The sequence below is a fragment of the Canis lupus genome, chromosome 12 (genome assembly GCF_048164855.1).
Source record: "Canis lupus baileyi chromosome 12, mCanLup2.hap1, whole genome shotgun sequence".
Lineage (NCBI taxonomy): Eukaryota > Metazoa > Chordata > Mammalia > Carnivora > Canidae > Canis > Canis lupus.
In genome coordinates, this window is record NC_132849.1 from 32,670,168 (window position 1) to 32,688,923 (window position 18,756).

The 18,756-nt window shown below is 36.4% G+C and overlaps 1 protein-coding gene and 1 long non-coding RNA gene across 25 annotated transcripts in view; one reads left to right on the plus strand and one right to left on the minus strand.

Annotated features, from left to right (window-relative positions):
- SLC8A1 (solute carrier family 8 member A1) overlaps positions 1-18,756 on the plus strand; it is a 377,788-nt gene that overhangs the window by 85,271 nt on the left and 273,761 nt on the right. The window lies entirely within an intron of this gene.
- LOC140601469 (uncharacterized) overlaps positions 1-18,756 on the minus strand; it is a 45,452-nt gene continuing 26,696 nt past the window's right edge. Inside the window, exon 2 of the long non-coding RNA XR_012004480.1 lies at positions 1-18,756. This exon is cut by the window's right edge and continues 24,976 nt beyond it. This is a non-coding gene — a long non-coding RNA (uncharacterized lncRNA).

Sequence of the window (18,756 nt, forward strand, 5' to 3'; positions counted from 1 at the left end):
CAGAACCTGGAGTCAGAGGGAGGAGGGGAGGAATAGAGAGCAAGGGAGAAAGGGGGAAAAGGGAGGCTCAAGAGTAAGAAGGGGTAGGCTGAGAAAGTGGGAGGAGGAAAGAAGGTGGGCAGGTAGAGGGACAGAGACAGAGGCAAAGAATTTCAACCTTGATGAGATTTCAGTTATTACTAAAATGAAGTAAAGCCTGAAATTCATCCAGATTCTTGCTCAAGCAAACAAAAGGCAGTAGGAGAGTATGAAAGTAGACAGGGGTTCACTCATGCTGCTTCTTGATTAAAAATAGACAGCAACTTTGTCCTTGAAATCAAATGTACCTACAATTGCCCGAGTATGTTTGGGGAGCCAGAGGAGGCTTGTGGAATCTTCCTAGGTTTGCTAGAATGGATAGGGCTGGTACCTTTCCACTGGTTCCTGCTTGCAGCAAGTGTTTTATGAGCACCTGTTCTGTATCAGGTTCCTTGCAAGATTAGGGAACAAAAAATGGAGACGAAGACCCGATCCCTGCCATGGAGAACCTCATGTCTTTTTCTGGCCTTGAGATGGGGGTGCATTCAGTCAAAAACCAATGAGGAAGTTTCACTATCTCTGTGCCTTTCTTGGCATCATTCTCTCAGAGCTCTGAGCAGTGATGGGGCTCTTGCTGCCGGTGGGGAGGCTGAGAACAAATGATAATGAGCCTGAGCCTACAGCATCGCCATCACCTCTGGCAGCAGCAGCCCACTCTGTGCCTGCTCTTCCCTCCTTGTCTCCACTCCAGATGTCTCTTGTCACCGCTTGGCTGCCCTTTTTAATGGAGATCAAACAATAGATATTGGGAATGATTCAAATCCGATTCTTTGTTCACAGCAGTGATGAACTCAGAGGGATGTGAAGTAAGGAAAGGTGGCAATATTCGCTTCACCTGGCTTCACAGTTTGCTAATCTTGCGTGTTATGGGGGAGGTTATGCCACTCAGTGTGAGTCCTTCCTCTAAGTGAAATGACTTTACTGAGTGTGGACAAGCTAGGCGAAGACAGACACCATAGCTACCTAGCCAGGAATTCACCGGGGCTGGTCCCTTCAGGGTCTCAGACTCAGATAGACTAGCACTCAGAATATCCTGATGTGGTGTTAAAGGATGACACCCAGATTACCAAGGAAAGAGTAAGCTGTGGGAGGTCTTTTCGAGCTGTGTTAATATGGAAAAAAAAGAGAACTCTGTATGGATGAAGTCGGGGATGCTTTAAATTGATGTATTATAGGAAATGATTCATCACATACTCTAATAGAATCATAGAATATGAACAGTATTAATATTAATGTATAATCAACATAAAAATGAGTAGGATAAAAATATAAAAATCAATATCATAAAATAATAACATCAGGCATATTAAGTCCTCATCTGGATGGGTACTTGGCAATCTCTATGGCTAAAATATCCTGTAAAACGTAGTTGTTTGAGTAATTGAAGCATATTCTATATGTTTGAATTCTTTCAGGAAGGGAACATCTCCCCTAATATTCCAATATTCCCCTAATGACTTCCATATCATTGTGTACTATAGTCTCTTAAATGAATCTGTTTTTATTTGGTCATTAATTTAATGACTCATTCCTGCATATGAAGCCCTTGAGTTATTTCAAGGTGAATCTGGGTCTTGGGCCCTACATTAAAGTTTTCCAGTCTTCTGGTCTACTGAGTTTTGAGTCCTTGCATGTGTCATATATATTTATTACATACGTAACATAAATATAGAGAATATTTTTTTTCCTTTTTCCTTTTTCCTTTTTTTTTTTCCTTTATCAAGGTATCAGTGTGCCTAATTCTAACTATGTTCATTTTAAATTTGTTCCTTCCCAAACTTGCACATAGAATAAGAATGAATGGTAGGTATTCTTTATGGACACAAATAACAGCATTATGAAGTCAAGGGCTTGGCATTTTGCTTAGTAGATGGGTTTCATGACAGTTGTTACAGCCACCCAGAGACATCTTCTGCAGCAATATAATGATTGGGAGCACAGGCTTTGGGGCTAGCTGAGCAGGGGTTTAAATCCTCCCTCTCACTCAGAAATGGCATTAATGCATAAATATGTAAACTCTTTCCATTTCAGTTCCAGCATCTATAGAATGAGGGTTAATAGTACTTATTATAAAAGATTACATCCAGTTAGCCAGTACCTGCCTTATAATAAGTATTCAGTAAATGTTCATTATTGTTGCCTTTAGTTCCTTTCCAGATGATTGTTTGCACAAGTCTAATCTAGGCTTGCTGGGAATTAGGCACAGGTGCTTCTCCTTTTCCTTTTCTTAAAAAAAAAAAAAAAAAAAAAAAAAGCACCTTGTTGGGTTTTGTGATTCTGTGTATGGTGTGTATGAGTGTGTATGTGTGTGCATGCTTACATTTAAGGTAGGGACACTCAAGGCATATGGTTTTCCTCTAATAAAAATGATAGCCATGGAAAGTGATCAAAATTATAACAAGATGCTGTACCTGCTGTATCAGTGCAGTCATCATTTTGGTGGGGAAGGGAGGGAAACAAGATATAATATGGAGCCCAGGTGCTAGAGCTGCTATGGAACATGGGGGAGGGTGCAGAGATCAGACTTTTTCCTTTTACATAACACTGTGCTATTTACAAGGTTCCTGCATGTCTGTTTCATATTCACACCATCCAGGCATTAGCACATCTATTTTAGGGCAGAAGGAGTGCCACAATGATTAATACCTAATAGAAGCTCAACAAATGTTTTTTTATTAGACAGCAGAAAGAAAGAGGGAAGCAACAAAGACTTTTACTGATGGGAAATTTGAATTCGAAGAGTTCAATGAATTGTTCTAAGTGGCAGAGCCCAAACTGGAGACCAAGTACATTGGCACCTCCTCTGGTAATCTTCTTTTTTTTTTTTAATTTTTAAATTTTAAATTTTTTTTTTAAGATTGTATTTATTTATTCATGAAAGACACAGAAAGAGAAGCAGAGACACAGGCAGAGGGAGGAGAAGCAGGCTCCATGCAAGGAGCCCAATGTGGGACTCGATCCCAGGACTCTGGTATCACTCCCTGAGCCAAAGGCAGATGCTCAACCGCTGAGCCACCAGGCATCCCTCCTCTGGTAATCTGGATGTTCCCCCAAGTTGAGTAGTTATCGGGTCTAGGACTTCACCTATGGCTCTTTCATATGCTGCCAGCAAGTCTAACTCAGGAGAAGCTGCCTGGCTGGGTACCTGCTCAGCTCCCACAAACGTTTCATGGCATCCTTTTAAAGAGTATTTTACAAGTTTCCATCTGGATTGAATTGTTTGTCCAAGGAGGGAAAAATGTGTTGCAATTTGATTCCCTGTGCTCTGCATCTCCTTGACTCAGAAGGTTATCCATGATGATGATATAAAAATGCCTGAGAAGTTTTTATAAGACACATCAAATCATTCAAGATTAGAGTTGGGGGAGGGTTATGAGTGAAATAGTAAGGATAATAATATGCTGTATAGAAGTAGTGGGATGTTCACTTCTATTACGGCTTCTGTGGAATGAAATTCCTCATGGGCTGCTGCCAGGATCACATTCTTACTCTTAGACCAGAACAAACCGGTCTGAGGAATTGGGTGATTCCTGTTCCTTTTGCTGCCTTAAAATAAGCTGCTTCCATTAGCAACTTACCCATGAGTTCTCCTCATGCCTGACCCGCTACTGTTGTCCTTACTGTCTAAACTTATATTTATCCCTCAGCAAGTGTGATTCTGCATCCATCATGTATTAGTTAACCATTTAATTCAGCACAAATCTATTAACTTCTCAATTGTAGCTTGTTTTGCACTCAATCTAGAGATTTGAAGACGATTAAGAGTCTTTTTTCCAAGCTTTAGAATGTAGTGGGGGAAAAAAGAAATATAATTACAACACAAAGTGCTATAATTTTGATGATAGAGAGATACACAAAATGCCAGGGGAGTTCAGTAACTCTGGTCTGTAATTTATTACTTTAGTTTCTTGTCTTCTTTCCTTTCTTTTTCTTCTTTTTTTTTTTAATGATCCCAGGACATGTTTGTTATAAACAGCTAAATCCTCTTGGTAATTTGTGGAAAATATGTGGAAATCTCATTTGAACTGTCTGGAAGTGTAATAAATTTTTTCACAATTATGACCGTACTGGATATTCATAGCATGTTGACTGATTCCTTGATGGAAAATAATTCCTAAGTAAACATGATTCATCTAAATTTGCATAGGTGTAGGACAGATGGGGGTCATCAAATATATATTAAATCTTAATGCAAAAAATTTCAGTGTGTTAAAATCCAGTTAGTGGAATGGCTTCTCCATGAATTTATTGATAATGTAAATCCTGTAAATAAACATATTTCCCTGAATTCAGATGCACATTCTAATTCAACTCTGTAACTAACATAATGCATAAATCTATGTAAAAAAGGAAATAAAAACACTTAAAATGGGCTTTTTACTACAGTAGTTTTGTTTTAACAAGTATATTGCTTTGGACACATTTGCTTTTTTAAAATTTTACCTTTAACTTCTTTGGCAAAACTAATTCTAACAACTTGCTTTAGAACCAATTAAACTTTGTATTACACTGAATGTTAAGAAATAAATCTTGACTATGTTTTTCTTAGTTAAATTCAGAATTCCCAGTAATGTCTGTGGGCCAGTCCTCCCAAAGTCCCTGCTCTTCTTTTGTTTTAAAGTACGTTGCATTGAAATCAGGGACAAGAAACAGAGCTGGGATAACCTGCTTTGTATTATTTCAAGAAGCAGTAAAATACCCACAGTCTTAAGAAATTTTACAATGCTAATTTATAGACACTACCTTACTTTGCCCCCTGAGAGAAAAGTTGGTAAATTAAAATTTTTATTTGGGGTCCTTCAATTTCTTTATCTGTCTTTCCCTATTGCAAAATGTAATGCTTAGGGAAAAGCTAGATTTTTATGACTTTATCCCTGCCTGGACAATCATCAGTCATAAAATAAGTAAAGAGTATAATGAAGGAGACAGAATGGAATGCAGAAGGAAGCACACATGTTTGGACCTGAGTCCTCAGACCTAGCTCTGCACTAACCAGACCAGCGGCTTTGGGCAAGTCATTTCATTTCCCTGAGCTTTAGTTTTCTTGAAAGTAAAATCAAGGAGTTGAAGTGAACAGTCTATGTTTTCTTTTATCTCAAAAATGGTTGCTGTTTTTCTGAGAGAAAACATTTTTAAAAAATCACATAACACTGAATAAGATTTACAGTCAAGTATGAGGAAACTTGATTTCTATTTGTGTTTTAAAATCACTCCCTGCCTTAGTTTTCTTGACATAGTTTTTTATTAAAAAGAAACATATTGAGGGGCACCTGGGTGGCTCCGTCAGTTAAGCATTTGTCTGCAGCTCAGGTCATGATCTCAGGGTTTTGGGATGGAGCCCTGCAGAGTCTGATTCTTTTTGTACCTCTGCCTCCCCACCCCCACTTGTGCTCTCTCTCAAATAAATAAATAAAATCTTTAAAAATAAAGAAACATGTTGAAAGACAAGAAATGCAAAAATCAAATAAGAGAAGCTTACATCCTTTCTCATGAAGCCTTGGTAAGTTCTGAACTTGCAAAATTATATATGTCCACTGGATAGATTTGGTAGAGGAGTCATATCAAGTTTTGTTTCAATGTCTTATGTAAATTGACATTCCTGTCACAATGTATCTAAGGAAACTACTTAATTTATTGTCCAAATCAGAGCACTTTTTGGAGTAAAAGGGGGCACTATGAATAATTATGCAGGTGTAATGATTAAGAAACGTGGCATAGCCAAACTTATTTTAACCACTCTCTATGTGTGTGGTGTCTCAGAAAAATAGAGATTGCTTTTCTTTTAAAGACATTTGTAATAAGAAAGCAATAGGCCTAAGAAATGAAAGACGTTGATGTTTCTGTTTGCTTAACTTGTCCACATCCTCTCCATTTTTTTCAATGAAGCTATTAAAAATTCATCTTAATACAACTTGACTAGTAGACACATCTGCTGGAATGGAGACAGATAAGAGGAATTAATTAGATTAGAGGCAATGGAAGAGGGAATCCATTATACCTAAACCACAGCTCCAATGGTTTGCTAGTTAAACCACATTCACAGGTGTGTTTTTTTTTTTTTTCTTTTTTTCACATGGATTAAAGAATTGACTTTTTTTCTTCTATGACTTCAGGGAACTTGTAGAGTTGCAGCTAAAACAGATCTGTGTGAGATTTTAAGTATAGTGTCTCTGCATCACTCAAAAAGTTACAAATTATGTCTTTATTTTTTTTTTAAATTCTCTGATATCTCTTCCAGCTCTAAAATGTGATTGTTAGCAGTGTTATACCCTCATGAGACCCCATGACCTCGTCTTAACCTTATTTTGCCCCTTAGTCTTGACTGTCCAAGCATAGAGAAATACCTGGTGTGCTTCTGGTCTACCATGCCTCTTTAGGCTAGCCCCATCCTCTTCTTCATGCTGATGCTCATGGATACTCCTCAGGGCTCTGTCCTTAAATGTTCTTCCATTCTCTTCTACAACAACTATCTAAGCCAGATAGTCCATGCTCTTTGGTATTCAGATCTGTCTTTGTCTTTTCTCCCCCAATATTGCCATTTGCAAAGTGTTTCTCAAATCGATGCCTTTTGTCCTCTTGTAAATATACCATCTTTACCTTTTTTATTTAACTAATAGCAGTCTTCAAGATGGCTATAGAGGTAGAAAGAATAAAATATATATCCCTAGGCATATTATATCTATTATGTATATTACATATATGTGTATGTTGACTTATCTTAAAGGTATGACAAATGAAGGTTATTTATTGATTTAAAAAAAAGGGAAAAGATATTGCAAAAGTACATGAACAATGAATGAACCTCCAAGGGACTAAAATAGGTCCTTATTTAAATATAAGACTGTGGATGGAACAGAAAAATAGTTGAAGAATGGAATATTTTAATTAATGAAGTGATAGATAATTGTAGATCAGTGAAGGTGTGGACAATACAGAATTTAGCACAAGGAAAAATCAATCAGACAAGAATCAGAGTAAGTAGACCTAGAAATATTCTAAAGCAAAAGAATATCTGAGAGTTTTAATTCACCACAAGTTTGAAGTTACTCAGCACAGCATATGGGTAACACCATGTAATGGTCCTGGTGTGCTCGGTACGTCACCGACACTGGCTCATTAAGACATAAGTTGTTCCTATATCTCATATGGGACCTTATATGGATGCAGATGTGTATAGATATTTGCATCACCACAGTCTAGCTGTCTCCGTGGCTAGAACCTCAATAGTTCCCAGACTTTTGATCTCAATATATGATATTGTTTTCCAATAAGATCAGTACCTAAAATAAAAGACAAAAAAGATTGCAGTTCCAATCATGAGTTGTTCTGTATACACGTTGATTTGTTTTATTTTACAAAATACTTGAAGGATATGAATAATGTTTTTACTGCGTAGAAATCAAAGTAAACTTGATTATTAATTTTCTGTTTGTAAACTGTTAATATAATTAAGGTGCCATTTAGACATTGAGTTATTTCTCTTGCATGACTGTCATGAATTTTCTTTTTCAATTGGTATAAAATATAGTACTCAAGAAACCTATTTTCTTGCTGCTGTTAAGTGGTAAACCAGTATGTATTATTACATGCAACACGTGGTGAAATAACTTGTCATATGCCTGCAATGGGTCAGTCATAGTTAATGAGAACATAATGCATCTTCTTTTATTTACATTTATTATATCCCTATCTATTTATCTGGGAATGAGAAAATCTAAATATCTGCCTTATAAACAAAAAAAGTTGGAATAAAACTTAGTGACATACGTTACACTTTTGCCTGTCTTTGAGTTCCTACCTAAAAGATGTTGATTTATAGCATGTTGTGCAATGTTTTTATATATAATACAGCTTCAGAGAAGCAATAGGACATGAGTGTTCTCACTTGCACTTGGTAAGAGATTCATACGGTATTTGGAGAGAAGGAAGAAGTATAAGGTATGAAGTAAATCCATGCTGGTAATATTCTTCCTGACTTTTTCTTTATTAAGAAAAAAAGGGATCTGGTTGTAAATAGATCATTTTAATAACCAACAATAACAACCAGAAAAAAGCATGCTCTCTATCAGACTCTAATATTTCAGAGGATACTTAAATGGAATCAGTAATAATAAGTGTCCATCAATAGTTTTCATCAGAAGTAAAATTAGGTTTGTGTCTTCCTACTTGATGCAGTCATTATCATACTCCATTTTTATTATCACGACTGACTTACACCTTTGCAGTTTTAGCAGCTGTAGTTTTGTGGACACGGTTGCTGGTGAATATAATGGGAATTTCTGAAACCAATGAAATTACTGTGTTGTCTTTTGATCTATGAAGGTAATAATGTCTTAAGCTATTTTAGTAAGAAACATTCTGAATTTCCATGCTTTTAAAACAGTGCTCCTTTTCCTGTGGTCAAGAAATAGCTTTAATTAAGACCACATGCCCCTTCCAAGGTAGTGTTAAATTTATGGCAAGGAGAGCTAGCACTAGCTAATTATTCTTGACTTTAGTGCTCAATATACTGTAAATAGATGATCACAAAATGGACTTAAATGGATGTTAATATCCCTCTATGTTAAACAGCCTTGGTGTTCTCAGGATTAAGAAGTGACACGTTCATGAAAACTGGTTGTATATAAAGTACACTTAATACACCATCAGAATCACAAGCCAACTCACCAGGAGGGTTATAAAACTTCATAGGCAAGCGTCACAGGGATAAGAGATCACTTTCTCCATAACCTTAATGTGTTCAGACACATCACTAATGTGTAATGTAAAGAGGATAGTATGGCCAGGAAGAGTATGAGTTCTGGAATCAGATGGTTTGGTTCAAAACCCAGCTCACATATTTACTTGGAAGGTGATGTTGGGCCAATTATTTAGCATCTCTCTGCCCTAGTTTCTCATCTATTAAAGAGGATAAATAGCTCTGTATCAATAATTTTTATAGGAAGTAAATGAGATCATATGTATGAAAAGGTTAGAAACATGCCTGACATGGTAAAAATTCAATCCATCTTGACTATTGTTTAATTACTGACTTTAATTACTGAAAAGTAATTTCAGTGTCTGTATAAAAGTAATGTATCCCAAATATTTTCAAAAGATAAGGAGAGAATTGTAAATAATCTCACAAACTAGAGATGATTACCTTTTAGTATATGTAATCTTTGTTTTGCTCTTGCAGGTCTGTGTTTAAAGTATTCTTAAATAAATGAAATTATCTTTAAAATAAGATCTTAATAGCTGAATAATATTCTATTATATGCATACAGTCTTACTTAATGAATCCTCTATTATTGGTTTTTGTTTTATATTGTTTTCTTTTTACAAGTGTATACACATAAAAATGAATCCATGTGAACATTTAAACATTTAGTAACATTTAATACATTTTATAGTTTACATAGTGAACATTTAGAAAAGAAAATCTTGGTTGACATCTTAGAATAATTCTTTAGATTAAATCCTTAAATTGGAATGAATAGACCAAAATCTATAGACATGTTAAGTTATATGTTAAGTTTCATTTAGTTATTTTAGGAGCATCTGTATCAATTTGTATTTCTAATATCTATGGATAGTTTTCTGATGACACTGATAATATATTAGAAAACTTCATCAGTGGGGCACCTGAGTGGCTCAGTTGGTCAAGCATCTGACTCGGTTTCAGCTCATGTCACAGTCTCAGGGTTATGAGATTGAGCCTCACTTGAGATTTCCTGTTCCTCCCCACCCCCAACCCTTCACTCTATTCTCTCTCTTAAATAAATAAATAAATAAATAAATAAATAAATAAATAAATTTTTTTAAAAAAGAAAACCTTATCAGTGCTTGTATATGGAAGTGCTACCTTTAAAATTTTCCTGCTAGTGTTTAGGGAGTGCCTACTATGTGCAAAATATTATGCCAGTCATTATCATATTTTAAATTTGTTGCCTTTAAAGTGTGCCTGGATTCCAATATACCATTATTGTTCAGACATCTTAAATTCCTCTCTTGAAATTATCTTGAGAACCATAGATAATATTTGTCTTTTAAACATTTCAAATGGCATTATCTTTTTTTTTTTTTCAAATGGCATTATCTTATGTGATCATTCACCTTATTCAAAAGTCTTAGTGCCAAACAACTTTAGGCTGGTCCTCAAATCAAATCCAATATAAGGAAATTATTATTTTTCAAAATTATATATCAAGCTTGCACCTGTATTTCAGAATTACAGAATGAGAACATTTTGGGGCTGAAAAATCTCATTTTAAATCCAATTCGCTGGCTTTAGGGCCACAGTTAATTTAGTTGTGTGTTCTTAAGACTCAGTTTCCTTTTCTGAAAAATCATAAAATTAGTTCTTAACCAAAGTGCTAGAATGAGTGTCATAAGATAAGGTATGTGAAAATGAGAAATGAGAGAAAATGGTATTTGGTAATATTATTATTAGAAAATATTGGAGATAATTTGTAGGTAAGTTCAAAGAGTGGGAAGACATATTAAAATGGCTTGTGAGAATTATGATGATGATTATATTTATATAGTAAAAAAAATCTCACTTGGGCAGCTCTGGTGGCTCAGCGGTTTAGTGCCGCCTTCAGCCCAGGGCGTAATCTTGGAGACACGGGATCGAATCCCACGTCAGGCTCCCTGCATGGAGCCTGCTTCTCCCTCTGCCTGTGTCTCTGCCTCTCTCTCTCCTCTCTGTGTTTCTCATGAATGAATAAATAAAATCTTAAAAAAAAAAATCTCACTTATAACTCTACTTTATACTGCTATTCCTGGAAAGAGGTATCTGCAAAATGTTATTCTTTTCTGTAATGCACATGAATATTAAAGTATTGGTAGAACATATAGGCCTCTTACTAGTCACTGTCTAGGAAACTTTTAATAAAAACCAAATAAAACTACTTTCAGTTTGAATCTCTAGTATTGGATGTTGCCTTCACCCTGATTCAGCCAGTAACAAGTCAAATTGAAAGATTTCGCTGTGATTTCTGTAAATTGGGGTAGTTTAGTGTTATGATATTGATTTTTAATTGCATCATTTTATTGCCCCCAGAGGGTTACTGTAATAATTTAACAAAGCATTTCTAAGATTTACTGCCAAAGGTGTTAGTGAAAAGAGGCCTGCATTTTTTCCCTTGCCCCGTGATTTATTGAGAAATTAAGCCAGAAAGTTTTATTTTGTAGGTTTCCCCTAGTATTTGCTTCCACTAGAAAGTTTACCTCTTCATTTTTTCTTTATTTTTTTCTCCTCTTTCCTCTTTTTACTCTTCTCACTCTTAGCCCGTGGTTGCTCCAATTCACTGGGGCTGTTTTTCACACAGCACATTTTTGGTGGTAAAGGTAGGGAAGGTATGGAATAGCACCATTGGTAAATTTGCAGCTGGATTGGTTGGTTGATAGGCAGTTGTGAGACTGAGGTGAAGCAGGAACAAGGGGTGCATATATGGAGGAGTATATTCTTATCACTACTTCTGCTTTTTAGGTTAATAATGGCAACCATTGGACGATATGGCACTGGAATACATAATTTCCACTGTATTCTGAGCAAGATGATTTCTATTGCAATCACTTCCAAAACCCTAAGCATCTTATTTTTCTTAGTCATTTGCACTCTCCAGCCACATTATTTGCCACTACCTCCAACTTTTTTCTCCTCAGCCAGCTAGAGGACAGAGGGAGATTGTATTGTAAGAATTAGAGTATTCTAAATTGTTGACAATAGACCCACACTTGATAAGCTAAAGCTCTGATGTGGTACTTTGCAGGCATGTTTCTGAAGGTTTGTGAATTTAAAAATCTTTGGGGGGGTTCAAATTTATTTCTGGCCAGCGTTTGCTTTGGACAATTCTGAAGCAAGAGTTCTTGACAAATTGCCTAAGAATCCATTATCTTTTGGCTATGAAGCAAGGCAGAAACCCTGATTTTTCTATTGACTCCAAGTGTATTTCTAAGCCTGAATCTGCAGATTTGTTTTTCCACCAGAAAAAAAAAGTTCAGGATATAGCCCTGTAAAAAAATAGGACTGGGTACTTATAGGTGTTATTTTATTCAAAGAATAGGCAATTTCAAATGAATACCAGAACAGAACCAGTGTGACTATTTCAGAGAGATTTGTTCTCTCCAAGAAGAGTACCTTGTCTTCTTTGCTCAGGACCTCAAAAATAGGAAGAATTTTATAGACCTTTCTTGAATTGGTGTTTCGCAATCATATCAAAAGCAATGATTAAATGTAATCATTTACTCTGATTTAAACATGTTATATAATTATAACATATTTTTCATTCCTGTGCATTTGCAGTTAGGTTACCAAGGAGAATTCATTTTTTGAGGCATCAAGGCTATAAATTATTCCTTATATTTATGTCTTTTAATTCAGTATTGCAGTTCAAATGCATTCCGAGGCCATATCTTTCAATGTAGCAGAATTGGTCAAGCCCACGGGACAAGTAATTTATATTGCTAAACCTTGATCAAGCTCATGAATTTTAAGTATCTATCTAGAGCCACTCCAAAATATGGGCCTTTGGTGCCTCTTTACCACTTCTGTGAGCATGAAGGCATGCTTCAGCGTGCCATGATTTGTGAATTAGTAGTTCTGTCATTGTAGTTTCAGTTTCCCCTAGTTAGGGCATGTACTTGTCACTCTCTTATTTCCCAAAGCTATCCTAATTGCTATCTCCCTCACCCAGATTCAGGCAGTTGAATTATGTCGTATTGTGTAAAGGGAATGCCCAAAGTACCAAAACCCCATGTAGTTTCTGAAGGGAAATGTAGAAAATCATAACATGTACAGCATGCTGACTGTAGTTAATAATGCTGTATTGTATATTTGAAAATTGCTAAGGGTATAGATCTTAAAAGTCTTCATCACAAGAAAAATAATTTTTGTAGCTATATGTGGTGACGGAAGCTAACCAAACTTACTGCGGTAGTCATTTCACAATATATGGTGAATCGCTGTGTTGTATACCTACAACTCATGCATTGTTATATGTCAGTTAGATCTCAATTTTAAATTGTTGATAATCCTGCCCCCAAAAACAGATAAAAGAAAATGTTGATAAATTAATGCCAAGAGGGTTCTCTTGAGTGCCTGCATATCTTACAGAGAGCAACATAAGATCAAGACTTTTAAGGGGATCCCCGGGTGGCGCAGCAGTTTGGCGCCTGCCTTTGGCCCAGGGCACGATCCTGGAGACCCGGGATCGGGTCCCACGTTGGGCTCCTGGTGCATGGAGCCTGCTTCTCCCTCTGCCTGTGTCTCTGCCTCTCTCTCTCTCTGTGTGTGACTATCATAAATAAATAAAAATAAAAAAAAATTTAAAAAAAGACTTTTAAGTGTATGAGTTCAGATTGAATGGGATCTGGTTCAACCCCAAACAAACTTTCAGTAAGAATATGTTAAACATAATATTTGATGCCCCAGACAATGTCAGGAGCTGGGTATCTGGGACAAAGAGATCAAGGAAATTTAGAGGGATGAAGAAAATATGGCCCTTTCCATGGCCAGCCTCATGGTCTAGTATGATAGAAGATTATTAAATTGTTACAGAGATAACCTATTTGTAACTTCATTACCTATGGGATATATCCCTTGATGCTTGACGCAGTTATTTACCTACACTTGTGAGTGAATAAGTGTGAAGTGATCAGTTATTATAGTTACCAGGGAAGATCCACAGCTCAAAAGAGTCACCCCAGAGGAGGAAGGACACAAGTCTGGCTCTTTGTGAAGAGAATTGGTCAAAAAGCAAAGTTGACTCCTCTTGTCTCTTCCCTCTGCTTAAAGGGACCCTCCAGGAAAAGGTTAGAAAAATCAGTTATTCAGAAACTATTTATTGAATGCACGCTAAGTGTCACAAAGTTGGAAACAAGGAGGTCTTTGTTGAAAGAAGCTGGCAGTTTATGGAGACAGAGCAATAGAAATGCAATGGAGCCCAGAGTTGTGGGAGCTATGGTTACTGAGTGGTGGTGTTTTCCCAGGGTGTAGGGTGTAGAGTGGGAGAGATTCCACCCCAGTGAAAGATTTATGACTTCCTAAAATAGAAATGAAATAGACACAGGCAACAAGCAGGGAGAGAGCAAAGTACCAAGAAAGGAGAAACCATTGAAGTTTGGAAGTGAAGGCACTATAGATAGCATTGAGTTAAACATCTCCTTTCACAGATCAGGAAACAGTTTAAAAGAAGCCTTGGGAGTGACCTACTAAGATCACACAGTAGAAACTGCCTAGAACCTACTTAGCCTAACCTTCAGTCCACTCTGCATTTGCATGATGAAGTAAGAAAATTATGCAGAAGTAGGAGAACAGAACACAGAGAGGGACTGACTTGTTCCTGTTTTATGAATATGCAATCAGCATGTGACATAGATACAGGGAATCTGTATCACATGCCAACTTTCCTAAGTTTAAACCCTAAGTGGGAAATGTGGGACATTAGGTTCTTCTGTGGATGCCTTTGAGCATCAGAGAAGAGACTTACCAAAAAGTTTAGCTTGAAAATAACAGAGGATGAGTGGACAACAGTTACATCCTAAGGTTGGTAGAAATGCCCAGCCACACTGGCTCTGTCTTCATGGCCAGGCCCTCAGTACCATACATGTAGCATCGTTATGGGGCTGAGCCCCTTTGCCTTCCCACAGCTCTACCACACTGATCTCATCAGTTGGTCTGGGAAGACACTCTACTCTTCTAGCTTTCTAGTGTGCCCTCCACACTCATGCCCCTACAGGGCATGCATTAACATCCTTTCCTACTTTTATCTGTCTGTCAGTGAAAAGCTATAGACGTTGATAGCTCTACAACTCATTTAGAAGTTTTAAGATTCCCTGTTTGTCATTTATCTAGCTAATATTACATTGTTTGGGGAACATTCTGGCGTCTTGCCAAAATAACTATGCATGCAGAAGGAATTAGAAAGTTCAGGAATGCACAAAGCTCCAAGAGCAGTGATATCTTCTATTATTTTTAAATTGTAAGTAAGTCAAAGGGAGCATGCTCTAAATGTTTCCTGAAACCACACGTAGCATAATCTTTGGCTCATTTGTATGGGATCTTTGAAGAAATAGATTGTTTAAAAACTGGAGCTTCTTTGTGTGTATTTGTGTACATGCATATATTGTAAAGACAACTGATGACAGATGAATCCAATATTAATTGCATTTTCCCAAGAGTGAAAAACATTTAGAATCTCCAACCTATGGAAAGAGGACGATGTATAGGTAGCATACAGTGATGTAAGACATAATGCATAAAATGGTTTTGTAAAGATTGTGGTAGTCTTTGAGGACTTAGCTAACAGATTTTTCAAACTCATGTTAATTGCTTTCAAGGAACATGGCAAATTTATGGAAATTTAAATTTGATTTCATGTCAAAACTTAATAATACAATCAGAATAATTTGCAGCTAGTGTGTTATATGGATTGACCAGAGTAGAAAAAAAAGTAGAGCAGACAGGGAAATAAATAGAACACCTGTTAGCTCAAGTATAACATTACATTTTGTTAAAACTGTTAAACTTTGAGACAGTTGAAGAATTATCTCATCCTTTCTATTCTAATACTTCTAAGAAGGAAGCATGTCCAGACCAACCATAAACCATTATTCAAGCACTGCAATACAATCTAAATGCAATATAAAAAGGTGAAGTATCTTCTCTGTTGGAGATTGGAAGATGAATTGGGGCACGAGGTCTCGCAAGAATTCTAATTTGTAGAATGTGCTGGAAAAGGGACCAGCTGTTATATCATGACTCACCCATTTAATTTTAAAGATAACCTCTTAAAAACTACTATTTACCAGATATGGAAATACCCATGTCTTTTTCTTAAGCAGTACATGTTTAAGATATTCCTTGGCTTTGATCTACAATATTTCCCATATTTATCTTCTATTATAGTAATTACTTTAGCAAATATAGGTATATGGCCCAACCTAATGCTAAGCCACTAATTCTGCCCTGACATCTTCACTTAGCTAACAAAAATGAGATTCATTTGTGCTCTGAAATGTGGCTATTCTGTCCAATAATTGGGGTTTTTCTTATGGGATATGGGCGGCATGTTTCTCTAGCATTTTTTTGCCTTCCACCTATGAGGACTACTTAATTTACATCATTGACTCCATTTCTCTGTTGAAAGGAGCTGTATCCTATGAGGCTGGGGAGGAGGAGTAGCATGGACTTGCTCAGTGGTTCAGTAAATTACAGAATTTTCATGGGATTATAAATCCACAAACAGAGATAATTGCTGTTACCCGTAAGCTTTCATCAGCTTCTGACAAAGGGGGGAAAAAAAAGGAAAAGTCTTTGTCAATTGCTTGGATTTAGCTTCTCTATAAAACAAAAATCACCCTGGCACCCTACTTTTCAGCATTCATTTGAACAGTAATGGGGTCATTTTTACACAGTCTGTTTAGCTGTTCAGCAACTAGTTTTCTGGTTAATTATGCATTTCAAGCCAGGAAGCAAAGTATTCATGCCAGCCTGACACTGCTGAAATGCTTCAGTTCTACTCTCCAATCGTGAAAATACAGGAAATGTCACCATAAGTCAAACCCATGAACTTCAGTGCCTATATTCTTTTTTTTTTTTTAATGAATCTAAGGCATTGATGAACAGTGAAGAAATGATGATTCATTAATTTAGTCAAATATTTCTTGGATTTGTTTCCCTAGTATGCACAAACTCTTTGGGATATTGAATTTTACAAATTTGATCGCCGTTGCATAAAATGATACATCTTAATATGGCCTTTTCAATTTACCATATCTATTTCAGAAAATATATGCCTGAAGGCATCAGCAAAAGCCATGCATTACAGATGGAGTGGAGAAGGAATCTTAGTGTTTGCAAATGACTAGAACTAGTGCCAGGTTTGATGATCATAGGCATACGCACATAAGGACAAAAAAAAAAAAAAAAAAAAAAACCAGAAAAAAAGATTTGTTTGTCAGATATGTATATAGAGAAGCATTTCTCCTACTAATGATTGACAAGTGAGAAAGTTGTAGAGAAATATATTAAAATTCATGGGTCTACTTTATCTTGATAGTCTCAGGTTAATATAGCTCTAGTAGATATCAGTGGATCTGCAAATTCATATCATGCAAATTTGTGAAAAGTTACATTTTAAAATAATCAAGTGAAATCGTGACACAATATTCAAAAGCAACAAAAGCTTTCCACTTATTTTTTTAAGGGCACATATGGCCCTGTCAGGAGTTTATTTTTATTTCATAGCTATATATTCGTGTTCTTGCTTTCAGAGACAATGCTATTATTATTCATTATTAGTTACACATTTGTTTTGGATGCCAGAGTGCTTTCTATGAATAGGTTCTGTACTTTTTCCATCTCACACAATAAATGTTCTCTTACTAGTTTGAAGCTAATGTTAAATTTCAACCTAACTCTGTACGAGCAGAGGAATAACAGAGAGAGGAAATTATAACTGAAGAGCAGAGGAATAACAGAGAGAGGAAATTATAACTGAAGGGCTTTCCAGATGACTGTGAAGATTGCCCAAAACGCCTAGGAGTCAGATGGACAATGACTTGACTGTTTCAGACCAATTAAAGGGTTCTACTGAATTTCCTCCTGTAGGGGAGGTGAGGGCAAAGACCTAAGCACTCCCTCGGTAGACAATAATGTCTTCCTCAATATGGAAAACTGTGGCTAATGGACAAAGGTGTTGGCTCCTGTGGCTTGGCGGGAATGGGGAAGCAGAATCAGAGTGGGGCTCTTTAGGAGGCAACCACTGAGAAAGCTCCCTGGGCTGTTTACACAGCTAACCATGGAGCAAATGAATTTCCTCCTTGAGTAATTAAGACTCTACTTTCTTCTTAATGCTTGCATTTAATGAGAGAATTTTTTGCTTTGGAAAATGTTTGCTTTTGAATAAAGGGAACTGGCTTGCTACACTGAATAATGCCAAATTGCTTGGTATTTTTCAAACTTGCCTCATTTTTAATGTTTCCTATTCAGTAAGGATTAACTCTAAATACCAATCTGAATCTAAATTTAAGTCCCAAAATGATTTCATGTGGTGCTATTGATAGGTATTATGTATAGAACCTATATCTTATAACATCTGAGTGTCATTTGTGAAAGGCACAAATGCTTCACTGGGGGAGAAGTTCATGGCTTAAATTTTGTGAACTGTGATTTGGAGCAATAAGTTACAAATAAAAATCAAATGGTGCAATTGTGCCAGTAGCTAACAGCAAAGGCTTTAACCTGAGAGAGAGATATACTGAGCCAGAGTTGAAAGAGTGAGTGAGGAAGTATAGTCAAGGTGAGTAGCTGAAGGATGACTCTAGAATAGTACCTATAAACTCCCCCCCGCCCCCCCACTTTCCTCTGGTGGGAAAGGTAAGATGGAAGCACTGCAGAGTGATGTGGTGAAGATAATTTTTCTTTAGCACTGGAAACATGGCAACCATAACTAAAGTAAAAATGAATACCAATCTGGGTCATGACAGAAGTTGGTTTGAAGTTTGAAGTTATATTTAGTACCTATGTTTTAATCAATAAATGCCTAGAATTGTACACTTAAAGCTAGAAATCCAGATATGGGACAATTGACACTTGAATTTTTGGTACCTGACTGAATATGATATTTCAGTGAGCACTGACTTCTGTATTTAGACGTGACTCATAAACTCAGCAGAGATGAAAATTTTTCA